Source organism: Ceratotherium simum, chromosome 6 (genome assembly GCF_057802395.1).
Source record: "Ceratotherium simum simum isolate JZ-2026a chromosome 6, ASM5780239v1, whole genome shotgun sequence".
NCBI lineage: Eukaryota > Metazoa > Chordata > Mammalia > Perissodactyla > Rhinocerotidae > Ceratotherium > Ceratotherium simum.
In genome coordinates, this window is record NC_141905.1 from 14,049,915 (window position 1) to 14,074,592 (window position 24,678).

The 24,678-nt window shown below is 39.8% G+C and overlaps 1 long non-coding RNA gene and 1 pseudogene across 1 annotated transcript in view; one reads left to right on the forward strand and one right to left on the reverse strand.

The window, feature by feature from the left end:
• Positions 1-24,678, reverse strand: part of LOC147916770 (uncharacterized) — a 255,324-nt gene that overhangs the window by 171,913 nt on the left and 58,733 nt on the right. The gene's annotated exons all lie outside the window — the stretch shown is intronic.
• Positions 7,649-10,936, forward strand: LOC101400710 (14-3-3 protein theta pseudogene; annotated as a pseudogene).

Here is a 24,678-nt window from a genome sequence, read left to right on the forward strand (position 1 = left end):
GCTTAGATAGATTGCTACAGAAAATGTATTTGTATGTTAAGGTATTTTTCAGTCCGTTACCCATTCATGAGGACCAGATAGAGAAGGAAGGGAGGAAATGGAAGAGAGGGGCTGCTCTAAGTACTAACAGAGCCCAGCAACTTGGTGACAGGAAGGGAGTAAGAAGCACGGCTGCGAGATTTTAGGGATGTCTGATGTCCAAGAGAGCAATTCTCTTATCAATTACGTAATTAATTCTCTAATGCTATTCCATCATTTCATTCAGCCTACCTTGGCCTAGCCCTGATGTGGAATAAAAGAAAAGGACCTCTGTATTCCTGCAAGAAATGGAGACCAAGGTAAAGTGACCCAACGAATAGGAGCTTACTTTTGCATGTGAAAAAAAAGAGTGCTAGGCAGTACAGGGTTGTTAGGGAAGCTCCACTCTGCCTTCTGGGCCGGGGCCACTTCCATCGTTTGTTCTGCCATCTTTAGTCCTTGGCTTCTATTCAAGTTTGCCCCATAATCAGAGGATGGCTCCTGACATTCCAGGCATCATCTCTGCATTCCAAATAAGAAGAGGAAAACCTCCCAGATAAGTCAGTGGCTTTTGTATATTTCCCCACAAGCCCCAGCCAAGGACTGTTCTACTTAAATCTCCTTGACCACCCCTTGATAGGGGGTTGGCGTGGGGAGCTAAGAAATGTGGTGCTTAAGCTGGATACATTGTTTTCCCAAATAAATGAGTCTTCTGTTAAAAAGAAAGAAAGAGAAATGGATACTGAGTAGGTCACAGTTTCTTCCTGGGTTGTGCCCATTCTTCCCGGGTTGTGCCCATTCTTCCCCGCATGGAGGAATGAAGATAGAAGCTCCAGATAGTCTTGGAGCTCACCGAGCAAAGAGGTCAGAGTATTTCCCAAGGAGCTAACAAGACCCCAAACTTCCCCCAGCCCGTTAAGGTGAAAGCAGAAGAAATTAGAAAGGGAAGACCAGACAGGCATCCCTTTTCCCCAGCCCAGAGCAGCTCAGGAGCTCTCAATTTAGCGTGTAAGGGAGCACACATCACTGTCTGTAAGTTTTGAAAGTCCCCTCCTTGCTGCACACCATTTCCCACGGGGTCAAGCTTCCTGCACTAGGTGACATGGCACCGATTCTAGTCCTGGACTGTGTTTAATCTGTGGTTCAGATAACGCCACACAAGGATATTTTTAGAAATCCCACATTATTCACCACATGCAGTGGACTCAAGTCTCAGTCGCAAATTCAGGTGTGCAAGAAATCTAATTTCCTTCCCCCTGTTGTATCACCAACTCCATTCTGTCAGATAGGATGAACTTAATTGCAGTCACTGCATGCTCTCTCTTTCCCTCATGTTAGCCTCTGAGACCCAACACGGAGACACACAGCACGTGAGTGCTTACCATAAAATGTGCTAAGTGCTGTAATTAGGGGGATCACAAGGTGCTAAGTAAGGAGGAGGGAGAAGGACCTGACCCATCTGTGGGAGGTCAGGGAGGCTTTTGTGAGCCATTAATTTTCCTTTCCCTGTAACTGCCAATATTCCTCTCACCTGTAAATATTCAAATCTATGATCTGACAATCCTCAATGCATGAGTATTTTAGAAATTTGAAGCAAATTATTTTCCTTTCTTGTGCCAGCTTCGATGGCCTACTGGTTCAAGTTCGGCGTGCTCTGCTTCTGCAGCCTGGGTTTGGCTCCTGGGCGTGGAACCATACCACTTGTCGGTGGCCATGGTGTGGTGGCAGCTCACATTAAAAAAAAAAAGAAAAAAGAGGAAGATGTAACAGACGTTAGCTCAAGGTGAATCTTCCTCACCAAAAAAAATAAATAAATAATTATTTTCCTTTCCTCAGTTGAGCAGTGTTTCTCGGTGGAGTTGCATTACTTAAGAAAAGGCTGACTCTGAATGTGTTGCCAGGCTCTGATTTATGTCTTGCAGACAAGCTTTGGTTTGTAGGATGGGTTTTACAAGCACAGCTGCAACAGTGTTGGGTTTATATGGTGCTCGTTTGGTCTCGACATCTATGATCTCACTTTATTCACAGAAAAACCACGTTAGGGTGACAAGAAAAATACCCTCGACTCCACTTACAGTTCAGCTAAATGCAACAAATGTAGTTTGATTATGGATTTTATGTAAGGTCATAAATACATGGTTTCAGTATCCTCAGATTATCAAGTCTTCTAATAAAGTCAAAGAGCTACGGAAATGTATAAAGGTGATAGAGTGTAGCAGGTAAGGGCAAGTGCCCTGCAGCCAGACTGCCTGGGCTTGTATCTCAGCTCCACCATTGGCCAACTGTGTGACCTCACGCAAGTTACTTCACCTCCCTGTGGCCAGTTTCTTCATCTGTGAAATTAAGATAGTAATAGGACCTTCCTCATCCTGTTATCAGGATTAAATAAATTTATATGTTTAGAATAGTGCTTGGCATAGAATGTGTTGAATAAGTGTTGCTACTTATTATTAATTTTCATTGAAAACAATAGATTTCATTGATTTTACTTCTTCTATCTCCCTCCAGAAGTATGCTAGGAGGTAGCTGGTTATAAACCGTGTGGCTTATTTTGTTGGTCAGCTCCTTTTAGGTTCTAAAGAATAGATTTGATCAAGATGCCTTAAAGTAATATGGACTTAATATACGAATATTCAGGGAGGGAAGAAAGCCTTCTCATAACCTGGGCTACTTGGTGTTACACAGAACAGGAGAACCGTTCAGGACAGAGCAGGAGCCAGGCGCCCACAAACCCTCCTCCCTGCAGGAGTAGCTCCACCAACACTATGACCTGGCCCTGGTCCCTGGGCATCATCTTACAGTTGTCCTGCAGCTACCACTGCTTCAACTTTACTATCTTGAACCACTACACTCTCCCGGGTCTCACCTTCCAAATCCCAAGACAGGAGACCTGATTTAGTGGGTTAGTCACTCTCCAATATAGAGCATTCTACTGGCAGATGTCTCACACCCAACATCCTTCTGCTTCATTGTAGCACGCCTGCGCCATGACAGGCCCACGTCCCCAGTCCAAACAATGGTGGCCAAATACTCAGGTCACGTCACACAGCACAGCAAATTTTGAGGAAAGAAACCCTCCTATGGTAGCTTTTATGAGAAGAAAGCTGTATAACTGGTAGGCACATGGAGATGTCCTTCTTCCCATGTTCTGTTAGGAGTGGATTTTTTAAATTTTGTCATGTTTTGTTTTTTTCACCTATTTGCCAATCTGTTTCAATTAAGTATCTCACTGGGTCAAAACATCAAAGACCCTAAGAACTGCCATTCTGAAGAGCCCTAACTGGTTTTGAGATGAAGAACAATGTCCACAAAAAAGAGGCTCTGAGGGGCTCCCTGAGGAGCAGCGCCAGCAGACTCACCTTCTGCTGGATTCTACTTCTCTTAAGGATCCTGGACTGTATTGTTCAGTCGTTATGTCCTGCCTTTAACGGCGTATAACAGACATTATGTCATATCACTTCCTTTCTACGGACTGAAAAATATCCTCAAAAATTTTTTTTTTCAAGGGAAAAGAGGTCTTTTCTTTCTGGGGTGAGAAACACTACTCATTGTAAGAGCATTCATCTTAAAGCAACAGGGGTTGAGAATTATAGAGCAGTTAGTTGCCTTTTAGCTGTTCAAAAATTGGAACATTTTCAACATTTTGGGGCTATCAAAGATGTCTTTGCCTTTATGTATAAATCTTGGAGAAAAAAAAATTGCTAGTATTTGACAGACCCTGAGTGATTGTGTCAAAATATTAAGCTACTTTTGTTGCCTATTTCAGGAATTAACTTTACAAAACTTAATTCTTGCTGTCATCCTTAGAAACCAAACCAACAGACTCAACCCTCACAACCCCTGCTCCCCTTTCCTCGATACTGAAAGGATTTTCTCCAGTATGAGGGGATGATGCCATGAGTTTGGATATTTGGCCAAAGGACATACAAATTAGGAATGTTTAGATTTTCCAAGGATGGCCAATCATGGAACAAAAGAGAGGAAGGAGTCTGATTCCAAAATTCGCTTACCTATCTGAAAAGAGTTCGCATTTGAATTAGTCAAGACTTCTAGTTGCAAGTGCTAGAAACAAATTAACTGAAACACAGCTTAAGCAAAAAGAGGATTGTAATGGAAGGAAATTGGGTTATTTCATATAACCAAAAGAATACTTTAGCCACTAAATGAGGAGATGGACAGATGTCTCAGGGTGACAGCAACTCAAGACTCACAGGGCACCAGGACATGTTCCATATCTCCATTTATTGTCCCTACTTCTCTTGGCTTCTAGGCTTTCCCCTCTCACTCTGCAAAGGAGGGAGATGTGGTCTCAGACACATCACCTAGCTTTCCACCACCAGCACACGTCCCATCTCCTGAGAAAATGGACTCCTTCTCCTAATCCCACAGAAAGATTCCTGGTTCAGTTGCTCACCATGAGCCAATGAGCTGTAGGCAAAATCAGGGCAAGCCTCCACTTCTGGGCCAATCCACTGTGGTTAGCGAATTAAGGCTTGGAAGAACATGGCAATCTCCAATAAACTAGAGAGAGAAAACGTTTCCCAGAGAAGGCTAGGTTTCTAGATGAAGAGAGTACACTGACTAGACAAAACAGATTTCTGCTCCAACCTCAAAAATAAAAGACCATGAGTCTTAATGTGAAAACAATTTGACTCTGGTTGGTGACCACTGACTCTAGGGATTAAAAGAAAGAATTTTGCTGTCTCTACCTGGTGCTACTGTAAGCATTTCTTCTTCTTTGTGTTGCTAAGAAATAAATGATGCCCACCAACAAAACAAATATGAGAAATAAATATTTAATATTAGAAAATAAATTTTAGTGCTTTACTCTAAGCAAATAAAAATATTACATCAATGCCTATAAACACTAATATATTACTATAATTTTAAAATATCAACAAAGTATTCAAATTCATAGACAGTCTTGGTCCTCTTGCATTTCTCTGGAATGCTCATCAGCTTAACGAGTTACTTAAACACTAGACACCTGAATTCATCCCTACAGTTCATGGTCATACCAGGATTTTAACCTCTGTTTAACCCCAGCCCCACAGCCTATCCCTGCTCCTCTGGAGTAAAGATCTAGGAGAGTGTTTCCGAGCGGCTTTCGTTCTTTGCAAGAAACAGGATGCGCCACTTAAAGTTCCTCTTCAAAAAAACTGCTTAGAGTTTTAATCTTTATAATAACGTGCAGCATAAAATTGGAAGAGAAATTGATCTCCAATTTCTAAAAAGTGAGATAGATGAAATTCAGACTTCCCCTAGTGACCAGTATGTTGTAAGCTTAAATAGAAAAAAATTTTTATCTTTTGCATTTCAAATAGGTTTGATCTAACTCCATTTTCTTATATAGTTGCATTATTGTTCGTGAAAAGGTATAGAGGAAAGAGAAAGACATATTTTTTATTATAATGAGATATACATAACATACAATTTACCATTTTAACTATTTTTAAGTGTATAGTTCAGTGGTATTCAATGCATTCATATTGTTGTGCAACTGTCTCCACCATCCATCCATCTCCAGAAAGAGAAAGAAATCTCACATTTAGCAAAATCTTACCCTTACCAAAAAGACCTCTTTCCAACATTGTAGTTATTGAAGGAAATAATAGACTCTGCCCCAAATATTTTAAGGCCAGCTCCAGAGAGGGTTCCCCTCCTACTCTCTCCAAAGTGCTATTTCGCACCAGAGACCAAAAACCATTCTGGTCAGACTCTTATCCTGCCCCACCTTTATACTGGAAATCACACTGCCTACTTTTTGAAAGGAAATTTGGATAAAGTATATCCAAATACTTTAAGGGAAACATGCAGTCTCTCCCTTTAGTTTCCACCAATAAATGACAGTTAATTACAATTTTATGTTGGCCCTGACAGGCTGCACTGTTGAGCAGGTTTTCACACAAAATCTTGATGGGAAAAGAAATGGAACAAAAGAATCAATTACGAGGATAGATTATGCCCTCTTCACGCAATCAGAATTAACTTCTGAATCCTGAGGGGCACTCGATGCAGAACCATGAGGAATAACAAAGAGATAATTGATCCTTCTTTCCTCTGCATTTTAAAACACACATAATGTTTCTTGCTTGACTGAATTTAGCAATCTTTCCTGTCAAGTAAATGTCCAAGCTGTCTTTTAAATATTAAATGGAAGAAATTAACATTCCTCGAAGCTTTTAGTGTAATGTGTTTCATACTCAATAGCCCAGGGATTTAACTTGCTAGGGTGATGACAATGTCTTGGCTTACAGTGCTGACTGGAAATAATATATGATAATCACTATCATGCCAATATCCTAAATGCTGTATTGTGTAAACTCACTACAGTTTTCCCTGATAACCTTCATGAAAATATTATCCTGTTTTGCCATCCTGACCTCTAGTCTCTGATATAACAGATTAATGTTCAGAACCATAGAAATAATTACAGAGATTAATAGCCGAGTAAGATGAGAGAAGGAAGAAGAAAATTTTTTCTATGCTTTTGTTTTCTGGCTGGAGGTTTGAGTCATATACTTACGGCAAAATGTTGGCCCCAACTAAAGAAGGGTATATCCAAACACTGATTATAATCAGCATTTTAAAATTCTGGCATCATCCCAATTGCTTTTGTTACTTTCACAAAACAGGCAGCTGACGCTCTTATAGCCTTCAATTTCAAGGTGAACTTGTGGAAACAACAGAAAATAATTCCCATGATTGTGCATGGACTTCCCCAGGAATGTAGCACCCCCTCATAGAAAAGAGTACTCAGAAAATGCCGTTTTTAATGTTTAAACCTTGAAAGTTTCCTTTTTATCACTACAAAGATTTATTTTTAGGCTAGCACATCCATCAGAAGTCCCATGGAAGTACAGAATATTGGAATCAGAAGGGCAGGTCATCCCCAAGCCCTCATTTACTGGTGAGGAAACTGAGACCCAGAGGAGAAGAGTAACCTGGCTAGGTGACACCCCAGAGAGATTCAGAATGGAACTGTTTATATTAACCCATTCCTCCACGCCACCATTTTGATTCCCAAGTCTGCCCTGCTCCCCTCAACTCTCAGCATTCAAGTTGCTTAGGTGCTAAACAAGCTAGTGCAGCTCACTTGGAGGTGAGTTAAGTCATCAGCCAGATGTGTGTATTACAACCCATCGTTCTGCTCCAACTGCGAAGCCATGTGGGACTCAAGAGAAGACTGAAAGGTGGAGATGATGAAAGTGAGCCCAGGAACAGGTTTATGGCAGATATAGAGCCTCAGACCCAGGACCTGGGTGTCTTGATCTGGATTCCAAGGCTAGCTATTTCATAAATGTGCATTGCTTAATTTCTCTGGGTCTCAGTTTCATATAGAAAGATGATAGAGATAGATAGATAGATAGATAGATAGATAGATAGATAGATAGATAGATAAAGTGATAGATACATAGATGCATAGGTAGATAGAAATACTTATGTATTTTTTCTATCTCCCTGGGTTCTGAGAATATTAAATGAGATAACACATATCAAGGACCGAGTATGATGCAGAGCATCTTCATTTTCTTCCCTGGACACCAAAGACATCAACAAGGAGCTCTAGAACTCCACGCATGTGAAGCTCTGGGAGATCCTCCCAGGGGCAATCTTCAACTAATGGGGAATGCGAGCGGAGCAGATGGATGAAGGCTCCCGCTTCTGTTCTTCCAGCAGACGATTCTGGGAGGCATCTGTAGGCCTTAAGGTGTCCTGTAGAATTGAGCCTTCATTGCCCACCAACTCAGCAACAAACTCCTACACTGGGTTTTCCTCTGTCCTGCCCTCACTCTTCCCAGCCCCTCACTCTGACTCCCTGGTCTCATTTGTTTCCCAAATAAACCACTCGCACATAAGTTCTTGTTCTGGGCTCTCTTATCAGAGAAATCCAAGCTAAGAGAGCCATTTACCAGCTGTGTGATCTTGAGAAAATTACTCATATTCTCTCAAATTCAATTTCCTTATTTCAAAGTGTGAATAATAATACAACTTTCACAGGACTGTTGAAAGGACTAAAGAAGGTGATGTATATAAAAGTACTAAACCCTGGACCGGCACCTCCTGTGGTGACCGCATATGGATGATGCCATCCCTCCACTTACTTAGGCCAGCACCTCAACACCTTCAGTCCTTGCCTTCTCCCATGCTCCACATCCAATTCTGCAGCAAATCCTCTCCTCTCAACCTTCAGAAAAATCCAAACCCCATCACTTCTCACTGTCACCAGGGCCTCCACCCTGGTCTAGGACATCATCATCTCTGCATACAGCTCCAAACTGGGTCCCTGATCCTATACTTGCCTCCTTTAAGTTCTGTTTTGTTTTGTTTTCCTCAAAATAGCAGCTATTTTTAAGCATAAGTCAGATCATTTAACTCCTATATTCCAAACCCTTCTCTGATAGCTTTCCACTCCATTGAAATTATAAGCCAAAGTCTTTTCAGTGGCTTGCAAGGCCCTACAGGGACTGGCTCCTCACCACCTCTCTAACATCTACCACCGTCTTCCTCCTTCACTCTGTGCTTCCGTGGTGGCTCCATCACTGCACTACACATACACACCTGTCCCAGCCCATACAGACTCTTCTCGCTGTATGAAATGCTCACCCACTGCAGATTTACACTGCTCACTCCCTCACATCATTTCATTCTCTGTCCAAATATCACACATATCAAAGGTTTTTATTCTGACTGCCTGTATAAAACAATACATACTCTGACCTAAGAAATCCCCTACCCATTACCCTCTATTTGTTAAAGAATAATTGCACTGGACAAGATGAGCAACCAGAAATTGATTTTACTCTGACACTATCACCAGTGATAGGGGTGAGAACACAGATGAAGTCCGGAAACTCATCTCCTCTGAAACAAAGGGCAGGCGAGTTTTTAAGAGCTGAGGTGGGAGGATCTTCGGCCATCTATATTTGCTAATTGACTTTCCCCAGAGCAAAAGTAAACTTTCTGTCTTTGTGACAGGAGGTAGTTTTACAACTTGGAGCAAGGTGTACACCCAACTTATTAGGCTCCTCTTCTCCCAGAGAGACTGAGATTTAGGGGCGCTATCTTCCTTGATGATTTCTTTCCAAAGGGATGACTCCCAGGTCCTTGAGAAAGAAAGTCTTAGGTAGTAAAACAGGCAAGAAGCTTTTAAAAGATTATATCTCAAAGGGGCAGAGAAAGAATTTACAATTACAGGTTTTCAAAAGCAAATGCTCCAAGAAAAGAAAGGTCGGGGCCTAGAGACAGGAAGAAACCTGTCTAAAGTTTAGTCAAGCTGAGGGAATGTTAAGGCGGTCTTGAACACGTCGCCACTTACGTATCATATATTCTCTTAGTTGTTTCCTCTCTCTCCTCACTAGAACACAAGGAGAGCAGAGATTTGATCTGCTTTGTTCACTGCTCTATCAGTGCACTAAAAGATTGCTTAGCAAGTAGTATTTGCTCAATTAATAGTGAATGCACAGAGCATTCTAGAATGTTTCAATTTTGCTTTTAGAATTAAATCATTTTGTTTTGATTTGCTTTTAGTGGACTTATTAATCATACCACACATTTTGTTCAGCTTCTATGCTATACAATTATTTTGAGATAATATTTTCTGAGAACACTAAAATTTCTTTCCTGAGTCATGACTCAGAGCCCTTCTGTGTATGCGTGTGTGTGTGTGTGTGCAATATATGTGTATTTATATGTGTGTATATATACATGTATACACACACATCAATTCAACATGTATACTATATACACATAAAACTCATACATGTTGGATTATTTTCATTCCTAAGCACTTTCATTTAAACAGGGCCTCAATAAAATTTATATACCAATTTTTATACTTACTCATACACATTTACTACCTAACTCCATCCACTATTCTTCTCAGCTTGGCTTTTCACCATCTGGAAGACACTAATGGAACAATTTTCAAAATGTTTTAAAAACACTGGGTTAGAGACAGAAAGATCCTCTGCTAAAGTCAAAAGCAGATTGGAGTGATGGCCTCTGGAGAAGGGCTCGTCCCCATCCCGGTGGTGCTCGCTGTCCTCCCTGCCTCCCTCTCACCACCCCGGCCTGCCATGGAGAAGGCCCAGCTGATCTAGAGCCCGAAGCTTCAAGTCCACTTGGTCGTCTGGAGCATCAAGCAGAAAACTGTCACCCCCTAGAAGAAGCTGCAGCTATTATAAGGACTATCAGGAGACACTGTAGTGTGAACTAAGATCCATCTACGCCCCTGTCCTGCCATTGTTGGGTAATTATTTAACAGTCAATGCAACTAATCCAGAGATTAAGGTCTTCAGTCTGAAAGTGAAGAGAGATTACTTCCAGTACCTTGCTGAAGCTGCACATGGTGATGTTCAAAAACAAACAATAGGGCTGGCCTGGTAGTGTAGCGGTTAAGTGCACGCGCTCTGCTTCAACGGCCCCAGGTTCGCAGGTTCAGATGCCTGGCAGGCACCGATGCACCGCTTGTCAAGCCATGCTATGGCGGCGTCCCATATAAACTAGAGGAAGATGGGCATGGATGTTACCCCAGGGCCAATCTTCTTCAGCAAAAAGAGGAGGATTGGCATCAGATGTTAGCTCAGGGCTAATCTTCCTCACCAAAAAAAAAAAAAAAATTTGATAGATAATACGCAAGGAATTTACCAACAGACCTTTTATATAAACTAGAAAGAGACGTAACCCACACACCCAATCTGCCTGGGGCTTGCTCTTAACTCTTCTGTATTTTACTAGGAGCTCCTTAACAACCCAGAGCTTGCCTATACACTGACTAAAACGGCTTTTGATGAGGTCATCACAGAACTTGATACACTGAATGAAGACATACAAAGACAGTACTCTCCTCATGCAGTCGCTTAGAACAATCTACTTTTATGACAGATGGTGCAGGAAAGAAAGTGATGAAAACTAAATGCATACAGGGAGACAGCCTTCTTCTCTAGAAACCTTTTTACACATCTCCATTCCTTATTCCACTTGAAGTCCCTATAGAAAAGAAATCCATTCTTGTGTATGGAATCCACTGTGTATAGTCTTTTCACACTGCAGCTTTGGGGAAACTCCATGCCTTGATTTGTGTTTGTCTTGGCCTTCTTGGCATGCAATTACTGCTGTAGAAACGTATTAATAGCTTCATTTCATATAAACATACGTAATTTCCAAACACTTAATGGAGAGGACTAAAAATGCATCTGGTATTGCAGTAATCTGAACCAGTTCTGCAAGTGACTGTGTTTTATGTTATTGTCAAGATATGAAAATGTAGTTAATTACAATTAAAGAGTGTTCTCCATAAACATCTTAACTTTTACATTCTCTCCCTTACTCTTCTTTAGGCCTTCCTTTTTATGTATTCCTTTTTAGTAGGAATTCGAAGTAGTAGATTGAATGGAAAGCATTTGACATTTCTGGCCTGGGGGTCACACATTGAAAAACCTCTTATGTAATACATCGTGGAGGTCTTGTATATCTCTGACAAGAGGGAGTTTCCTCATTCACTCCTCATTTGCTGCTATTTAGGTTGACAACTTGACTTTGTGGTGCTGGTATTCATTTTACTATGTAATAGAAGTAACATGTTGCTGCCAGAATACAAGCATTGTTTTTGGAAAATTAAAGTGCTTGTCATCTCCTTATATACTAGAAAGGGGAGATAAATTAAAGCACACAGGCTCAAGTCTAAAACCTCAGTCCTTTTCTGTGTAGATTTGTGCTCAAGTAAGCGAGTGTCCAGTTTGTGTAGTGATGGCTGTTTAGAGAGCTGGACCACTATTGGGTATTGCTTATCATTGACTGTAGTTCCAGAAAAGCCTTGTGAAAATGTTATACCCTGTGTAACAGCGGAGTGACATAAAATAAAATTACATTTTATAAACCATTTGTAAACCATTGCATGCTCATATTTTAAGTGACAGATGAACTTATCAGTTTCTGAATTTGTTGATGGTTCTCTTTTATTTTATGTAAAATGTAGTAAGGACACCCATATTTCTTGATTGTGACACATTTGTTTAGGAGTGCCTGGAAATGCATAAAATTGGACTCCATTTATTACAGTAAGTGTTTTACCCCGGATCAGTCTCATGGTCCAAGTATTCTTCATATGTAAATAACATCTGTTTAAGTATTATATGGAATAAAGTAAACATTTTAAAACTTAAAAACATTAGGTTAGACACAACTAACAAGTTTCTGTACCACACACCTTCTCAGAGCCCTTCATACATTAACTTCTAATATACATTGTGAATTTCCAAAGGGGGATATAATGTAGAGTTTTCCTCACAACTTTTTTAACAGATTCTCAGAGGACACACTCTGTGACCACACTTGAGAAACTTTGCTATAGTGTCAGATCTGTGCATACCTTATTATTTATCCTTTATAAAAACGAAAAATGGCTTGTTTTAGCACTTAATCCTAAAACTATCAATTCTTCCATTTCTGTCTAGAAAAAGTGGCCCATTTATCAAACTTTGGTTTCACGTTTCTAAGCCCTTCCATTCTATATGAGAAAGGGTATATGGCATCTCATCTGTAGTGTGAGAACTTTTGATAAAATTGCTAACGTCTGTATCAACTTAACACATTGAGATAGGTATTCATGACATTTCTCTTCCAAACAATTATTTTTGTTAATATGCCTGACTATCTTAACTTTTACCATACATTTCACCAGATTTTTCCACTATGGAAGAAAAATTTACTGACTTACAGATTCCCTCTTAATATTTCCTTTGTTCACGGATCAATCACAGCTTCTGATTTGCCTCCGGAAACTTCTGATTCTAATGCTTCTTTCTAAGTTATCTCTAATCCGTCCACACTCTACAGTGCGTGTAAATACATTTCCTATCACTTCCCAACACACCGCCCAGTCCTCTGTCCAGCTCACCTCCTGCCTATCCTGAAAATAACCGTACTTCTTCCCATCCCACCTGCTTCACTCAGGGTTCAGCTGCCAATCAGAGCCCCTGTAAGTATAAAGGAAATGAGGGATTTATTCTGGGAATTAGATATTATATCAAAGTGGAAGGACCTGGGGAAGTGAAAGACTGGAAGGGAGAGTCAGGAAATGAGAGTAACTCTCACTAATCAGTCCATCAGAAGCACTAGCATGAAATGATAATCAGGTTTTCAGGGAATTCCAAGAAGCCAAATGCTATGGCCTGAATGTTTGTGTTCCCGCCAAATTCATATGTTTAAGCCTTAACTCCCAATGTGATGGTATTTGGAGGTGCCACCTTTGGAAGTAATTAGGTTTAAATGAGGTCATGAGGGTGGAGCACTGATGATGGGATTGGTGCCCTTATAGGAAGAGACTAGAGGGCTCTCTCTTTCGCCGTGTGAGGACACAGCAAGCCAGAATGTAGGCCCTCACTAGACACTGAATCTGCTGGCACCTTGATCTTGGACTTCTCAGCCTCCGGAACTCTGAGAAATAAATGTCTGTTATTTAAGCCACCTGGTTTATGGTACTTTTTGTTAGAGCAGCCCGAGTAGATGAAGACACCAAAGCTGTCTGGTTGCCAAGGTGGAACAGGGGAGGGCAACTCACCAAGAGGTCTAGGGGAAGCTGCCACTTCTGTTTGGTCGCTGTCTCTGGGGTCCACCAGCATTTGTGTGGAGGGGGGTCTGGGGCTGCTGTTGGTCGGGAGGGTCAGCAGGGGAGAAGACAGTTGGGCATGGAGTCAGGAGAGTGAGGTACTGGATCTCCCAGACCCTGTTGAATCTGTCAGTCTCTGACTGCTATAAGCTTCTGAGAGAAATGGCTCTTCCTTCCTCCTTTCCAATCTTGTACAAGCTCCTTTATTTGCCTCTCTAAGTCAGAAACCTATAGACAAGCGGATTCTAGGAAAAGCAGTTCCCAGCCTTAACCAAGATGACCCAGCATAATCCCACAGAGTCTACTTCTTGTCATTGTGCTGTAGGGAAAGAAAAATATTCTTTTTCATCCACCCATCTTAGGTTCATTGGCTGAGACCCTGAAAATTGGACTGACAAAAGACAGATTAACAAGAGAAAAACAAAGAGAAGTTTATTAACACATTCATCGCACATATACATAGGAGTATCAGTGATGAGCAATTCAAAGGAGTGTTTAGAACTTGGGCTTATATAACATCTTAACAAAAAAACCAAAAAATTTTGTAGAGAAGTGACAAGACAAAGGAAAAGGACTTTGAGTCTCCAGAGGCAGCAAATTATGGGAAGTAGATATGTAGGGAAACTAATGGTATAGAAGAGCTAGTTAGTGAGGTTTGTTGTCAACTCCAGATTCATAACGGTCTAGAGTTATCTCTGGTGATTACCTTCTGTCCTTCCTTGTAGAGAGGGGAGAGAGGACACCTTTACAGATTTATCTCCTGCTTTTAGGCAAATAAGGGGAGTGCAGAGAGCTTTTCTTGTGTCTGCTTCTTGTCAATTGCCTTCAGCTCAAAATAACCCTTATGCCACGGTGCTATATTTTGGGGTGGCATAGTCTGCCACCCTTCAGTGGCATCCATGCACACCATCTTTAACCATATGTATCTTCCAAATAAAGACATTAGCAAAATCATGCTTCTACCTAACAGGATGCAACTATCCTTCACATAACCAAACACATGCTAATCCTCCCCCCAAAAAGGAGATACCTAACCATGTACTTTATCCATCACTGGTTAATGTTTTTTGCTCCTATCACTCCCTCTTTAATATTCGGTATCTCAAATACTGAGATATGAGATTATCCCTATTAACACACCTCATATTACATAATAAGGAAATGAGAAAGGGGGAAAAATGAAAAGAATTGATTATTATGTATGTGAATATATTCATATCAAAGGGAGGAAGACATACTCATACTACTCTAGTTCTTGTTTCTGAAACTGGACACGTGGTTATAGTATTTGTAAAGTGGCTAACTTTTCTTCCACCCGTTCCATGTTCCCTGTGCTCTCAGCAGGAACTTCAGCTGGTCCTGGTTCCTTGCCTGGTGGGGTGACTAAAACCTTCACTCTTTTTTTTTTTTTTGTGAGGAAGATCGGCCCTGAGCTGACATCTGCCAATCCTCCTCTTTTTGCTGAGGAAGACTGGCCGTGGGCTAACATCCGTGCCCATCTTCCTCCATTTTACATGGGATGCAGCCACAGCGTGGCTTGCCAAGCAGTGCGTCAGTGCGCGCCCGGGATCCGAAGCTGTGAACCCCGGGCCACCGCAGCGGAGCGCGCGCACTTAACCCCTTGCGCCACCAGGCGGGCCCAAAACCTTCACTCTTGAAGGGCCCGTGCCCTTTGTTAGCATAATTGCCACAGGACAACGATGTCCTGCTGCAATTCCTCAAGCTGTCAGAGATTCCTCCCTGTCTGCATTGTGCCACCAATACTGCTGCTTCCCCTCCGCAGTAACAATCGATCATCTCAGCCCCTTCACCACCTGCAGTTGCTGTGGTTAGACCAATTCAATCCCCACATCCTTTTCCAGGGGTTTCTGGCATTCACTGATTTATTATCTATTCTACTGATAATCTGTTTTCAATTAGGGAGGGAGAGATTGGGCAGAGGAGGAAGTTCAATTTTTTCCATTATGTATCTTTGAAGCTTAAGGTCTTCTGCCTCTTTAGCTCCTAGAGACATACTTTTATTTTTTTTTTTTTTTTTTTTTTTTTTTAAAGATTTTATTTATTTATTTTTTCCCCCCAAAGCCCCAGTAGATAGTTGTATGTCATAGCTGCACATCCCTCTAGTTGCTGTATGTGGGACTTGGCCTCAGGATGGACGGAGAAGTGGTGCCTCGGTGCGCGCCCGGGATCCGAACCCAGGCCACCAGCATTGGAGCGCGCACACTTAACCACCAAGCCACGGGGCCAGCCCGAGACATACTTTTATTAACAAATCCTCTTGAGAAGTCTTAAGACAGTCAGTGGAATTCTCTTCTGGAATGCAGTATATTCAAAGTGCCAAATTTTAGAAAGAAAACCTGATACAAATATTTCAACCTTGATCGCTTCTGAATCATTCATCCCTGATACATATTTTGCTCCATGGAAGATTTTGCCTGTGTTTTAGCAACCTAAGCTGATGGTGACTTACTGAATGAAAGGAATTTGCAAGCACATCGTGGCTGGCAAAAATAAATGCTAGATTATCTACTCCAGATAATACAAATATAAATTTTTTGCATTATCTTCTCCACTGATTCCAGTCTTTAAAAGATGGCTGTAAACCTAGTAGTATATTCCAGGGATTTACTGACTGTCTCAACATTCTTGTGACCAAATAAGAACAGTCATATCAAAAACATATATACATAGATAAAAGGAAATATTTAAAGTTAAATAGTTGTCAAGAAATTTCACTCATCCCAAGATTCTCCAGGCCGAGGGACATGTCTTACCAGTCTCTGTATTCCCTTGTTTTGTATGGTATCTGACACAAAGCAGACACTATATTATTAGTGGTATCATTGTGATGATTGTGGTTATCATTATTTTACAGACTGAAGTTAGTGTAGCAGTGATGGTAACAGGACATCATGTCATCTCAAGCGTTTCTTTGTCTTCACTGGGAAATCCTTTTATTATTGTCTTAGTTCAGATTTTCCCCCAGGGAAGCAGACTCCGATGGAGAGCCAGGTACAGGAGCTGTGATGGGGCAGACACTGAGGATCTACACCTGGGAGGCAGAGATTGGGCAGAGGAGGAAGTCAAACTGGGATGCAGGGCTTCATCAAAGCCCTCAGCAGATCCACAGCAAGCTCCAGAGCTGGGAAAGCCCCTCGGAGTTAATCTTCCCTGAGGCATGGAGACCCGGCCCTCACAGGACCAGGCATTCGCATGCAGGCTGCTCCAGGGAGGGGCACCTTCCTCAGGAGAGGCAGCTGCCTTCATCCAAGGCAAGGACTAGAGAGGGACTCAGCTGACAGGCCTCAGCGGCAGCGCTCCGGGCTGCAGGGGAACCAGCGTCTTCGCCCCGAAGGGAAATAAGGACGGGGCATTTCGCCCTCCATCACATTTTCTATTGAATTTTCCAAATAATTTCCTCAAGAAATTTCCTTTTCATTTTGTGTGATCAGAACTTGCAAGTACATAGTTTGTATCTGAAATTTTTCTGAATAAGCTGAGGTCTATTTTTCACTTATTTTAAATCTCAGCTGTACATACACATCTTCTCTAATAGGGTAAACCTAGGCTTTAAACATAAGAAATGACAAACGTTAAACAGAGTTTTTAGTGGATTGGAAAATGTAGCAGGACATCTAGAATACTAGGGTTATCAGCAAATGAAAAAACCCACTTCTCCTAACGAAAAGGCTCAACATTAAACTCAGTATCCCCCTTACGTCCCTCCCTTTTCCTCTCAATAATGATCGAAAGAGGATTGTTTGTAGTGTATTATATGTGAAGGAGACAGGCAAGGAAGAGTAAGGAAGCAAAGACAATGAATATTTATGGGCTTCTTATTAACTGTTCAGTAAACTGTAAAATTCCATGGGGCATGTTTGGCATCTTTCAATTCATCTTGTTCTGCAAAGAATCCATTAATGTGTTATTACAAAAATTTCTTCCTTCCTTTTTCTTCCTGCCTTCCTTCTTTCCTTCTATTTTTCTTTTTCCTTCCTGTTCTTTCTTTTGACCTCAGATAACAGAAGTTGAAATAAATCACAGTCCTCAGTTCATTACAGATAATCATTATTAATCATGCAAGATGTACTTCTTGCCTTAGAAATATTTTTTTATTTGTTCATTAATTTTTCATTCATTCATATCTCCAAAACCCTCCAGGCAGATGTAAATGCCTAATATGTTTAATATGTACAATTGAATTTGTGAAATACGTGGAGTCTTTGTGTGTCTTTGATTTGTGCAAATTTTACTATAGATCTTATTCTGTTTCTCTTATTTTTTTCTCACTCGGCACCATTTTCTGGGATCGAGCCTCTGCTCCCTACTACTACACACAGTTCTGCAACTTCTACATGTTTCTTTATGGATGCTTGTGAGCAGTTCTTTGGGGATGTATATGTAGAAGTGGGGTTGATGGATCACAGCTTATTTGCTCCCAGCTAGGTCGTCCCATGCTTCCTCCAGAGTGCACAATAGGTTGTTCATTTGACAGATGGATCACGACTTACAATTTCAGTCAAAATTTTCATACCCAGAGTACACATACACCAGGCAAGACATACCTTCAAGAAATGGTGATGTCATTGTACATAAGCCTGATATTTTGAGAGAAAACTAGATTTGGCTCTTTAGAAAAATAAGTCTTTGACTTCCGTTAAAAGTGGAGTATTTTTACCCTTAAAAGTGAATTAATTTTCACTAAATTAATTTTAATTCAAACTCAATTTAAATACCTTCATTTGTTTCACATGTTTGGACAAACAACCCCCTTAACTAGAAGCAGAAACCTCTTTCAGCTACCCCCAGACATTCAGCAAGAAGTCTTCTCTGTTCTTTCAATAGCCATCTTCTCTCTCTATCTGCTCTCCTGTCACTATAGCTTGTCCTGTATTTTTCTTCTGTCTCTAAACCACTGCTTCCCCATCACCACACCACCTTCACTCTCGGAAGCACTAAACAGCTGATTCTAAGTAGACACTTTACATGTACTAACTTCCTTAAATCTCTTCCTCCTCCCGAAGAAAGGCACCAAAGCATTTATTCCTTCAGCATGAGCTCTTGCTTCGTCCTGCCGTCTTGCTGTTCCAGCCATCACTGATCGCACTGGCCTGAATGCGTGAGCTGAGTATTTCTATCTCAGTGATATTTTCCCCATCTGCTAAAATCGGGAGCTTAGACTAGAAGAATACCAAGGGATATCCTAACTCAAAAATTCTATAATTCTATACATTTTTAAATAATGCCTTCTCTCTACTAAGTCATTAGTTCTGTTGCAAAAGTTTAATACTGTTTAACTGTATCCAGGAACTCTATTCTCTTCTTTTGAGGAAGAGCATAAGAGGACCTTAAAATTCTTACAGTTTTCTTTATGGTATGGCCTTGTAGTTCTCATATTTGGAATCTATTTGAATTGCATGCTCTGTAGAGAAATAAATATTATTTCTTATGAAAGATATAAATATGCATATCCTGGACACTGGTTTCTGTTAGAGCAAAGAATAAATCAATGCATATAAAGACTGGTGCACCTCTCCTTATTATTATAATCAAAACTCTACTATGAACTAGAGAAAAATTTCTATTACAGTTAAGGCCTTCTGATACGTTAAAGGGGCAATTTTTTCTCCTTATCACATATAAAGACAGAACAAGCCTTTCAAGTCGAGGCAATGTGGTGAAAAATTTCATGGACCTTGGAGTAGAGGAATAAATTTTTCATTGCAAGAGAATTAAGTTTGGGAGAAACCATCTCCTGGAATTGTTATTATTCATGCTAAGGAGCATAAATGAAAATATTTAAAGCCATGAAATTGTGTTGAAATAGTGGAAAGTGGCTTGGTTAAGATCAAACTCCTGGGAGACTATTAATAATTGGGTAGTTTCTCCCTGAATACTGTTAGTAAGACTGGAATGTGTTCATTGTGATCTTAATAATAAAGACATATTTCAGTTTACACTGCCAATGTCACAGCCAAGGAAGTAGGGCAGAGATAAGCTGGTTTCCATAGAATCTAGAACCCCGCAGAGTTGTGATGCAATTCAACAAACATTTATTTAAAGCCTACCAGGTTGCAAGCTTGTTATTCACTCAGCAAAAGTATTGAGAGGCTGCCACTTAAAACACGTTGTGCTAAGTGCTTTGGGGATACAAAGAACAAAGGACTTTTGGTTTCCTCACAATATTTTTAATCATTTTGTGGGAGGAAATAAGTAGAGAAAAGTTCAATGACAAAATACATTTAAACATTACAAGAAGAAAATAAATGAACTGTTATAAGCCAACCTAGAAATACAGACATGTCACGTAATACTAATTATTCAATACACACACACATCCATATATATGTCAGGTTCTCTAGAATGTTCTTTAACACTAAAATCCTTCAAATATATTAGAAATTTCCCTTAAATGAAGGTAAATGGTAATATTGAACATAAAGAAAATTATTAATGGCATTTTAAGTATACGGAACTCATCAGATTAATGGTAGGATTGTAAACATACTATGGATCTACTTGATTCCTTTTCTGACCAATTTTTCCCTTTAACTATCCTTCCGGATCATTTCCTTTCCTATTCTTCCAGAGTGCTTACTTGATTTTGAAGGAAGAAGACAGTTCTCAGGAAGGAATGAGAAGGAGCAAAGATGTTTCTATAATGTCCAGTAAAGACGAAGCCTGTTGAACAGGGCAGCAGATACTCATCCATGTCATCCCCAGGGGCAGTAGAGGTGGCACCAACATTTACCCCATAAGAGCAGGAATCATGGATGTGTCCTTGCGACACAGTGTATCCAGGTAACTGGCCACATGGTAGACTGGCTAATTAATAATATTAATTATTTGTTAATATTGAATGCATGTCTTTCTATTCTGGAGTTACTGGAATTATTATAGTTTCTTAAATGAAGTATTAGGAATTCAAACTCACATCTGGATGATTAAAATAAAAATTAAAAGACTGACTAGTTTTTCTATCTTTTCTTTCTTCATCCAGCATTACAATACTTCCAAAACTAAAATTAGATCCCCTTTTACAATTTACATGAACTAATCAGTTGGCTTCACAGAAATGAAGAAAATATACATAAAAGTGACTTTCATTCTCTGTATAAAATATTTCACTGGAGAAAAAAGTAACAAGAGTTAAAAGAATTTCACTAATAATCTAATGTTTCTCAGTGATAGAATCATTGAGTTTTGTATTACCAAAATAATAACGTGATCAGAAAGGTCATATCATTGAAAAGAATTTCCCAGGAAAGACTAACTCTAATTTCTTGTTAATACAGAACAATAATCAGTAGTCACTGAATGACATTATGAGATTTCTCCATTTTACAAGGCTGTTGGTTAAAATCATACACATAATGATAAACTCTTAGGAACAGGACATACATAATTCTACAGACAACCTTAAAGTTTTAAATTTTCAAATAAATGTATGTTATTCCTTAAAAGTATATAGGGTTTTCTTCTCTCAGACAGTAAATAAACAGTTGTTTAGAACTATTCAAAATCTCTTTTTTATGGTTTTGATTAACTATTGTACTTTCCATTTGAATAGGGATTTATCTTTCATATAATTTTCACAATAAGGTCCTGAGCAAGGGACTCAAGTGTGTCTTGTTCACTGGTGTGAAACTCGTGAGCAGGGACGCTCATGAGAGTATTATGGAGTTTTGTCTTATTTTTGTTTTCATTGTCAACTTATTTGCTTAGTATATGCAGAAGTTATTGCCCCTGTTCTTGTGATATTGGTTCTATAATTCTCCACGTGGAATTCTCTATGGTCATGACCCTGGACAGCAGAAATATCCCAGGTGAGGCTTACTTGGGTCTCATGTGCACTTAAAGCAGCAACGTGTTATGGGAGAGCGTGTAACAGGGGACCTGTATTTGCCTGGGAGGTGGGGAAGTGAGGCTCCTCTCCAATGCTCATCTACCCCTATCTCAGTCTCACTACTTCTATTGTCTATTCAGTCTATCCTATTACCTGTGTTTAAATAGCTCTTGGAACACATTGACAAAGGAAAAGCAAAATGCATTGTCACAGAGATTGGCTAAGTGCTCATTCTACTAGTTTCCTAGGGCTGCTGTAAAAAATCATCACAAATGGATGGCTTAAAACAACAGAAATTTATTATCTAACAGTTCTGGAGGCTAGAAGTTCAAAATTAAGATGTCAGCAGGGCCATTATCCCTCTGAAACCTGTAGAGGAGAATACTTCTTTGCCTCTTACAGTTTCTGATGTTTGCCACTAATCCTTGACAGATCCTTGTGGAGACATTACTCCAATCTCTGACACTGTCACCACATGGCCTTCTCCTCCCTCTGTGGTTCTCCTTATAAGGACACCAATCATATTGGATTAAGGACCCACCCTACTCCAGTATAACCTCATCCTAACTAATTATATCTACAATGACTCTATTTCCAAATAAGGTCACATTCTGAGGTAACAGGGGTTAGGACTTCAATAAATATCTTTAGGGGACATAATTCAACCCGTAACACTCATCAAATTCATTTCCTCTTCTTCCTCGCATAGCTACACTAGAGTTTCCAGCCTCCATAGCAGGCAGGTTCATCTATAGAAGCCATTCTGGTTGATAGGATGAGAGCAGAAATTATTTATAATGCTTCTGGCCTGGATACAAAAATTCCCATGCAATCCTCCAAGCTTTTTCTTTTCTGTGTCACCTGTATCCCGTGGAGGAAGCTCCAGGAGATGGCAGAGCCATTGGCTGGAAGAAGCTTGGACCTCAAATGACTGCATGATGCAGAATGCCACTCCCACTGACCCACACTGGATTGTGTCATGAGCAAAATATAAACCTTTATGGTTACAGCCATGGAGGTTTTGAATTATCCCACTCTGGCTAAAACAGGCACCCATAGTTATGATATTCATTTAACCACGAAGACATCATAATATAAGCATCATGAAGTAAGTAAGCATTGCATATCTTAAAGTATGGCACAAAAATATAAAAATTAAACACTTTCCCTTTGTTCTATGTGTGCTTTATATTTTTATTAGATTTCTTTGTCTCTCTGTCTCTTTTACCTACATCTGTAAGCTTGAGCACTTTGGTTATCAGAGGGAATTTTTCCTAGATGACCATGCTTTTTGTTATTCTGTTGCTGTCCTCTGTCTTTAAATAATAAAATGCAGTATATTTCAAAATATACCCATCTTATAATCTTGGCAAACTGCCATCAAAAGAATTTGGCTTTATACAGAAATTCAGGGACATTGCACTCTCTCCTCCTCAAACACTCTACTCTGTCTTAGAGTTTCTGAATTTGTTTCCTTGGCTTATTTATCTTCTCACTCTATTCACTTTTCTTACTTGAACTCATCCATTGATCTATAACTTTGAGGACCATAGAACTATATGCCTATATCTCCCAGCTACATATTTTCAGACTCACCTTCTCTTCTGGGCTCTAGACCCCTATCTAAGTGCCTATTAGAGAGCCATACACAGACACCCTAAAATCAACTCAATCTCAGAGGTCATTATCTCTCTTCCCACATGAATTCCTTCTCCTACGAGATAAAAGCCTGGAGTCATTTTAGAGTCCTCATTTCTGCTTTCAACCATATTTCATTGGCAATCAAACTCTTATTAATTTATCTCCTAAATATCTCTCTTGAGTAGAATCTAACCCAGTGGATTTCAATCCTGGTAGACTCCCATAGTCTTCTAAAAAATACAATGCAAGATCCAAAATAAATAATCTAAGTTTCTACCTCAGGAAACTAGAAAAAGAAGAGAAAATTAAATCCAAAGTTAGAATAAGAAATAAATAATAAGAATTTGAGCAGAAGTCAATGAAATCAAAGACAGGAAATCAATTAAGAAAGTCAATGAAACAAAAAGTTGGTTGTATTAGACAGGGTTCTCCAGAGAAACAGAACCAATAGGATATATAAAGACAAATATGAAAGGAGATTTATTATAGGACTTGGCTCATGCAGTTATGAAGGCTGAGAAGTCCCACAGTCTGCTGTCTGCAAACTGGAGAACCAGAAAAGCCAGTGGTATAATTTAGTTTGGGTCTCAAGGCCTAAGAACAAGGGGAGCTGATGGTGCAACTCTCAGTCTGAAGCCAAAAGCTTGAGAATCAGGCAGGCTGCTGGTATAGGTCCTGGAATTTGAAGGCCCCAGAATCAGGAGCTCCAATGTCTGAAGGCAGAAGACAGACTTCCCACCTCAAGAAAAGAGAGAGAATTTGCTCTTCTTCCAATTTTTTGTCCTCTTCTGGCCCTCAATGGATTGGATGATGTCCTTCCACATGGGTGAGTGAATCTTTACTCAGTGAACTGATTCAAATGCTAATCTCTTCACAAATTCTCTCACAGACACACCCAAAAATAATGTTTTATCAGTTATCTAGGCATCCCTTATCCCAGTCAAGATGACACATAAAATTAACCTTTACACTGGTTCTTTATAAAGATCAATAAAATTGACAAATCTCTAGCCATTCTACCTAAGGAAAAAAGAGAGAAGACACAAATTACTAATATCAGAGATGAAAGAGAGGACATCATCACAGATCTTATGGGTATGAAAAGGATAACAAAGGAATACTATGAACAACTCTATGCTCACAAATTTGATAACCTAGATGACGTGGAGCAGTTCCTTGAAAGATACAATCTGTCAAACTCTCATGAGAATAAATAAACAATCTGAATAGACCTATATCTATTAAAGAAATGGAATCAATAATTAATAACCTTCTAAAACAGAAAGCACTGTGCCCAGCTGGGTTCACTGATAAACTCTACCAAACATTTAAGGAAAAAATTATACCAATTCTCTAAAATCTCTTTCACAGAATAGAAGCAGAGAGAATAATTTTTAACTCATTTTATGAGGCCGGCAGTACCCTAATTCCAAAACCAGACAAAGACGTTACAAGAAAACTACAGATTAATATCTCTCATAAACATAGATGAAAACTCCTCAACAAAATATTAGCAAATTTAATCCAATAATGTATAAAAAGAATTATACATCATGACCAA